We start from the raw sequence: 8,332 nt of genomic DNA, 5'->3' as shown, positions 1-8,332 counted from the left end.
CGGCCACAAAGCAAAAATGGTAAAGGAATGGTTTGAGGAGCACAACAACGAGTTTAAGGTGTTTACTTGGCCTCCAAATTCCCCAGATCTCAATCCAATCGAGCATCTGTGGGATGTGCTGAACAAACAAGTCCGATCCATGGAGGCTCCACCTCGCAACTTACAGGACTTAAAGGATCTGCTGCTAACATCTTGGTGCCAGATACCACAGCACACCTTCAGGGATCTAGTGGACTTGACGGGTCAGGGCTGTTTTGGCAGCAAAAGGGGGACCAACACAATATTAGGAAGGTGGTCATAATGTTATATATAATTTAGCTATTTACAAATGTATATAACTGATTGTAAGGTGTAAATAATGTGTAGGCTACAGTATTAGCAAAAAAAGATCACTGTTTAGCAACAATTTAATGTTATTGGTCTCGCCTTATAAACTCTGTCATTTAAAATAGAATTAGTTTGATTAAAAAAAATTGCATTATCAAGACACGAACAGCCTAAAAAAAAAAAAACCCACTTGACTGAGCAAAGACAGCAAATAATCCCTCTTTTTTTCTCAACCTCAGAAATTGGATGAAATAATACACGCCTCTTCCTGGTGTGAGAACATGAAATATTAACAAAAAAATCCAAAAACAAATCCCTGAGGGACTCAGTTTTGTATGTCATGCCTCCTCCGGGACGGCAGGCCTCAGGGAGGAGAGAATAGATATTAATTAAAGCCGAGCTAAGACTCAGGCGCAGTAAGACCCCCACACAGCACGCTGATTAACCAAACCCCACAATGCTCCTCAAAAAACTGACTTTCATTTCTTCTGAAATGCAAACAGAAAGAATGATGAAAGCGTCAGGCTTCTTTTTAACGTGTTGACGACGATGTTGGCGCCGTAAGCTACACAGAGACGGGTACGAACTGCTGATATTATGAAGAGATGCAGCCGAGAAGAACCTGGAATAACCTTCTGAAGATAAAGCATGTTTTAGAAAGTTTGGCAGGTAGAACTTTTAGTTCATGAACTGTGGTTGTGTTCAGGATAGCAGCATACTTCGCTTTATATTTCTGCAGTACATTTGCTCGAATGTGAAGTGTACATGGAATAACAATGAGTAACTCAACAGAGTTACAGTCAAATAAAAGTGCAGGACCAAAATCAAATTCTTCTTCTTTGTAAATTTCAAATAACAAAGCAGAGACTGTAGAATAAATTATATTTGCGAGCATAAGGCCTTGTTTTATTGTCCTGGTGCCTTGGGCGCAGCTGCAGATGGCTCATGAGAGACCTGAGCATCGGGTCGCTGGTTTTTATTGCGCTGAATGGACTTCAGTAGCTTCACGCTGCAGGTTCGCTTTAATTGCACCTCACCCAAGGTCCCACAGATGAAGATCGTCAGTAAGGCTCATTAACTCCCAATTAACAGTCTGTTTACGCCACCACCTGTAAGCGCTCTTGGTTTATGTCTGTTCAACATGGATTCACAACTCCAGCAACAATAATAATCCTGTAGATTAAATGAGCACGCTCCAGGGTGGAAGGGAAAAATATGAGTTAAGGCCTAAACGCATATCAGGGGACTGAATACGTGTCTCCTCTGTTTGGTTTATTAACTGCTGATGTTTAGTTTTTAAGAACTGCTGTCAAAGCTGCAAACACAGCTCACTGTCCTTGTGCATGTACAGGAAGGCCTGCTAATTGGGTTCTTAGAAACTGTGCCTTTTGTGTATTAAAATTGTTTTTTGGCATTTCATTTGAAAAGGTTACTGTTAAAGTTATTATTATTGAAAAGGAACTTTGAGTAGAGCATATTTTCCCACTTCAGGCCCAAAGTACAAGGGCTGTAATCATTGTAGACTTCTTTATTTTGCATACAGTATATAGTGGTACTGAAATTACACTGCGTTCACACCATGAGCCCTATTTTAACGATCTTAGTGTATGGTGCAGGTGCACTTTGGGCGTGTCTAAATCCACTTTTGCTAGTTTAACGACAGAAAAAATGGTTGGCGCACCAGGGGCATGGTCCAAAATGGTTGTACCTAGTCTCTTATTAAGTCAGGGGTGTGTTTTGGGCGTAACACGCAATAAACCAATCAGAGTATCATCTCCCATTCCCTTTAAAATCCAGGTGCGCTTGGACCATGGCAGATTGCTATTTACATGGTGGAATATAGACACCCTCAACCTGACGAGTCAGTTTAAATACATGTGTGTATTGCCATGATTGGTCAAATAATTAGCCAAATTCATTTGTCATTACTGCAAATAGGTAATTCTGATACATGCAATGACTATCCATTATGACATGTAGGCATTTTATCTTTATGTACACAATAATAATCTTTTACATTGTAATATTTGGCATGTTTGTGTGCTGCTGCGCGTCCCTGCGTGTATAACACAGTGTATGCGTGTTCTGCACCCGCCTATTGGCGCATATTACTAACCTGCCCTTTAAGTAACAAAAAAATAAAAAACAAATACTGTGCCATTGACTTTATACCAGGTTTTGTTGGTCAATGGCGCAGTTGTTTTCAGTTGCCTCAAAATAGCAACACGCCAACAATGCACCTGAACACACCTCGTTTTCAGACCAGCACGCCCATGGGCGAACAGATAGCTGTGAGTGCATTTGCTATTTAAACAACGTGGGCGCTGGACGTGAAAATGATAACTGCGTCTGGCTGAAACTAGTAAAAAACGCTTGCGTCGCACTTGCCGTCGCATTGCGCCGGGTGTATCATAGGGCCCTAAGTCATAATTACAAGACGACAACACGTGACATTCTACTCAAAACTCTTCACTTCCTCAGAATGTCGTGTTTCTATGGCAACACTATCAACTGCAAAATTAATCTGTAGTGGTCACGTGGCACAAGTTGGAGTTCTCCGAAAATTCAGAGTTGTAATTATGAGTTCTACGAGAATGTGTACTTTTTACAAGTCGGAATCTTGTAATAAAGGTAATTCCGACATGGCGTGTGAACTCACCTTACGATGCTGTGCTTCATTTCTCCTAGTGGCAATAAACGAAATTGTAAAAATATTGGGCCCTATCATACACCCGGCACAATGCGGCGTCAGGCACAACGCAAGTGTTTTTGCTAGTTTCAGCCCGACGCAGTTAACATTTTCACGTCCTGCACAACGTTGTTTAAATAGCAAATGCATTTGCGCCCATTTGTGCGCCCATGGGCGTGCTGGTCTGAAAACGAGGTGTGTTCAGGCGCATTGTTGGCGTGTTGCTATTTTGAGGCAACTGAAAAAAACCTGGTCTAAAGTCAATGGCGCAATATTTGTTTTGTTATTTAAAGGTAGCGCTAGTAATATGCGCCACTAGGGGGGTGCACAACGCGCGTACACTCTGCTTGCAGCAGCACATAAACATGGCAAATATTAAAAATAAAAGGATTACAATGTAAAAGATTATTATTGTGTGCATAAAGATAAAAATGCTTTGGTGGAATCCGGCTTTTCCCGTAGATGGTCTGCTTGCGCGCTTTAACCTCGCGCACGAGCAGATCCGTTTCCTCGCTAGAGAAGCGTTCAGTTTTTCCGCTTGCAAATTCCGTCATGTAAACAGCGAATCCGCCATGGAGCGAGCGCAACTGGCTTTTAAAGGGAATGGGAGATGACACTTTAAAAAATCTGATTGGTTTATTGCATGTTACGCCCAAAACACACCCATTACTCATTAAGAGAATAGGAACAACCCTTTTAGACCATTTTCCCACCGTTAAACTAGCAAAAGTGGATTCGGACACACCCTAAGTGCACTTGCGCCGTGCGCTTTAGACCATGCGCTTAGATCGTTAACATAGGGCCCATTGACTGTTTTCACACAAGTTTCCCAAAAACACCAGATGACTTTCAAAATTCAAAAAACTGATTTTGCAAAGATAGCTTAATAATAGTTACTGTATATTTTGTTGCTTTAAGCCAAATCCTAAATTGCTATTTTAACTTTATTACAGTAATTTTGGAATTCAAATGCTTATGTCTTTCAAACTATGTGGTCAAACTCACTACCTTAAAGTCGGCATGAAATGGAAGTTGCGATAGTCTTTTCTTCCTTGTTGCTTGTAGGGCGGGACTTGATGTATGTGCATCAGGAATTGATTGGTTCATTGGATTACTGTGGTTTGCTATTGGTTGATTGGTTCATTTGAGTGACAGGTTGTCCCGCCCTCATGCCAGTAAACACATCATCAGAGAAGAGAAGAGATGTCACTGCAAGAGGGAAAGGAAGTTATTTTTATTAAAGATTAAGAGGGCATATACATTTTAAAAAATAATGATGTGCACAGATAAGTCATTTTTTATATATAAATGATGTGATATTCTGTAAAAAAATAAAAATTGTCCATTTTGATTTCATGGTGACTTTAAACATTATGTCAAAAAAAGATTAGAAAAAAAGTGGACTGCCACAGCGAATCTGTGTTGATCAGAAATTGAGGAAGACAATGCATGAAAATTTTCAGTGAAGTGAAAAATATGACTTTTAACAATTGTTTATAATCAGTTAAATGAAATTATGATGAATGGGGACCTGAAAAATTGCTGATGTGAAAACAAACTAATGTTTTATTTTGCACTAAACACTAGGCTATACAGCATCAGATCTGTTGAATAATGGGACTGATTTTTGTAAGTGGAAAAATTCAAAATCCAGTTAATTATGTCAGTAGCAAGTCATGGGGACACAAATGGCACCAATTCCTGAAAATGACCCAATCGGCATATCAATGTGAAATCTCTTGAAATTGTTCATTCTGTAATAATTAATCTGTCATTTTGAGCAGGTCTCTGAAAGGCCTGAGACAGCACGGTTAATTAGTGTCTGAATATTGGTTTCATAAGAGGTAAAATACCCCTGTTCTGCAGTGATATTTTTCTGTGCTACTTATACAATGACCTTTTCCTCTGTATAACAAAAATGAGTGGAGAGGAAAAGGGAAGAAAATGAGGCTGCTTTAAGAAAGAAAGAAAGAAAACCTTGTTAAAAAATTCATAATAACTCAGAATAGAAGCTTGCGTGTGATTGTGCAAAGCCAGACTTCAGATGCCTTTCAAACCCAATGTGAAACAGAGTCCTGCAGTGATCCTGGTTTCTCTCTCTCATGGGTTCCTTTCTCCTCGCTCCAGCGCTCCTGTGTCCTTTAGCATATACTGAATTACAATGACCTATTTTGTCAATGTCGAGCCCTAACGAGGCAGGGAGAACAGGCGGTTTGCGGCGCTATGACAGTCATTAGAAGCCATGACTGCAGCAAGGTCTCATAAACGCAGCAAACATCTTCACATAAATAACTGCACTCAATCTACTGCAAAAATGAGACGAGACGTTGGAAATATCATATCAGTATGCACAAATGTAATATTTGTGTTTGACTGTGCAGAGGTTTTTATTGGGTTGTTAACTTTAATATTGTGGTTCTTTCCTTTATGAGCATAAGAGAGATTTAATTTGTACACTTTTACTTCAATGTTAGTCATGGTTTCTAGTGCTATGTGGTTGCTATGACATTCTGACTGGTTGCTAGGGAATAAAATGTGAGTGGTGTTTTTCCATGCAGAACTCACTGGCACAATGCTAGCGTGTTGTGGGTGGTTGTCAGGGCATTGCTATGCAGTAGCCAAGGTGGTTTCTAGTAGTTCTAGTGTTAGCTAGAGTATAAAGGACAAATGTGAGTGGTGTTTGCTTGTGCACAACTCACTGGCACATTTCTGTGGTGTTTATCTGTGGTTGCCAGGGCGTTGCTATGCAGTTTCTAAGGTGTTCTGAGTTGTTTCTACTGCTTTGCTATGCAGTTGCCATAGTGTTATGATTGTTTACTAGAGCACAAGGGAGTGGTGTTTGTCTGTGCAAAACTCACCAACACAATGCTAGTGCGTTGTGGGTGGTTACCAGGGTGTTGCTATGCAGTAGCCAAGGTCTTTTGAGTGGTTTCTAGTGTGTTGCTATGCAGTTGCCATGGTGTTCTGACTGGTTGCTAGAGCATAAAGGACAAATATGAGTGGTGTTTGTCTGTTCACAACTCACTGGCACATTTCTGTGGTGTTTGTCAGTGGTTGCCAGGGCATTGCTATGCGGCTTCTAAGGTGTTCTGAGTGGTTTCTAGTGCTTTACTATGCAGTTGTCATAGTGTTCTGACTGTTTACTAGAGCACAAAGGACAAATGTGAGTGGTGTTTGTCTATGCAAAACTCACCAGCACAGTGCTACTGTGTCGTGGGTGGTTACCAGGGTGTTGCTATGCAGTTGCTATGGTGTTATACTGGTTGCTAGGGCATAAAGGACAAATATGAGTTGTTTTTGCACATGCAAAACTTACTGGCACAATGCTAGTGTGTCGTGTGTGGTTGCCAGGGTGATTCTATGCAGTTGCTAAGGTGTTATAAGTGATGTCTAGTGCTTTGCTATGCAGTTGCCATAGTGCACTGATTGTTTACTAGAGGACAAAGGACAAATGTGAGTGGTGTTTGTCTGTGCAAAACTCACCAGCACAATGTTAGTGTGTCGTGGGTGGTTGCCAGGCTGTTGCTATGCAGTTGCTAAGGTGCTATAAGTGGTGTCTAGTGCTTTGCTATGCAGTTGCCATAGTGTTCTGATTGTTTACAAGAGGACAAAGGACAAATGTGAGTGGTGTTTGTCTGTGCAAAACTCACCAGCACGATGATAGTGTGTCGTGGGTGGTTGCTAGGGTGTTGCTATGCAGTTGCTAAGGTGCTATAAGTGGTGTCTAGTGCTTTGCTATGCAGTTGCCATAGTGTACTGATTGTTTACTAGAGGACAAAGGACAAATGTGAGTGGTGTTTGTCTGTGCAAAACTCACCAGCACGATGATAGTGTGTCGTGGGTGGTTGCTAGGGTGTTGCTATGCAGTTGCTAAGGTGCTATAAGTGGTGTCTAGTGCTTTGCTATGCAGTTGCCATAGTGTTCTGATTGTTTACAAGAGGACAAAGGACAAATGTGAGTGGTGTTTGTCTGTGCAAAACTCACCAGCACGATGTTAGTGTGTCGTGGGTGGTTGCTAGGGTGTTGCTATGCAGTTGCTAAGGTGCTATAAGTGGTGTCTAGTGCTTTGCTATGCAGTTGCCATAGTGCACTGATTGTTTACTAGAGGACAAAGGACAAATGTGAGTGGTGTTTGTCTGTGCAAAACTCACCAGCACAATGTTAGTGTGTTGTGGGTGGTTGCCAGGCTGTTGCTATGCAGTTGCTAAGGTGCTATAAGTGGTGTCTAGTGCTTTTCTATGCAGTTGTCATAGTGCACTGATTGTTTACTAGAGGACAAAGGACAAATGTGAGTGGTGTTTGTCTGTGCAAAACTCACCAGCACGACGTTAGTGTGTCGTGGGTGGTTGCTAGGGTGTTGCTATGCAGTTGCTAAGGTGTTATAAGTGGAGTCTAGTGCATTGCTATGCAGTTGCTATGGTGTTCTACTGATTGCTAGGGCATAAAGGACTAATATGAGTGTTGTTTGCCCATGCAAAACACATTGGTACAATGCAGTGTTGCTATACAATTGTTAAGGTGTTCTAAGTGGATTCTAGTGAGGTGTTTTGCATTTGCTATTGTGTTCTGACTGGTTGTTAGGGCATTAAAGACAAATGTGAGTGGTGTTTGCCAATGCAAAACTCACTGGCACCACATTGTTGGTGGTTACCAGGGCATTGCTATGTAGTTGCTGTAGTGTTGAGAGTAGTTGCAAGGGCATATAGGGCAAGTGTGAGTGATGTTTGCCTGTGCAAAACTCACTGACACACTGCTAGGGTGTTGTGAATCCACATAATTTGATGTGTCACATCTGTTTTTACAAACATCACAGAAAGAGTCTAATAATATATGTTTGAACATTCAGATTTGTTCTATAATGACAGAACAGACACCCTCTGTCTCTTCTCGAGTTCACACTGGTCCCCAGTGGCCTTCACTGAGTCAGACGCATGTCTGTACAGCGTGTAGGACTGGCTCATCCTGTTACACAGCACTTCATGATTCAGCACTCCAGCCCTAAATCTGCTCCAACTACACAACTACATCACCAAAAGAACACACAACACAAAACCGCCATAAAGCACTGCACTGTTCAATAAAGAAAAGTAATAGCATTGAAAGGTTACTTGGTTGAAATGCAGCACGAGCCTCATGAAAGAGCACATGTAAGACAGACTTTTCTCTGATCTTGGTAAAGGAAACTCACTTGTTTGTGTGTGTGTCAGCGGGCCTCTGAAGTCACAGGCCTCTCCCACAGACCGGCCCTGTGGGAATTAATATTTGCCTGCTTAATCCCACTTAATCCCAGATTTCAAAGGATGTGATTGTTTTTCA

Source organism: Ctenopharyngodon idella, chromosome 8 (genome assembly GCF_019924925.1).
Source record: "Ctenopharyngodon idella isolate HZGC_01 chromosome 8, HZGC01, whole genome shotgun sequence".
Classification (NCBI taxonomy): Eukaryota; Metazoa; Chordata; class Actinopteri; order Cypriniformes; family Xenocyprididae; genus Ctenopharyngodon; species Ctenopharyngodon idella.
Note: the sequence above shows the minus strand (reverse complement) of the source record.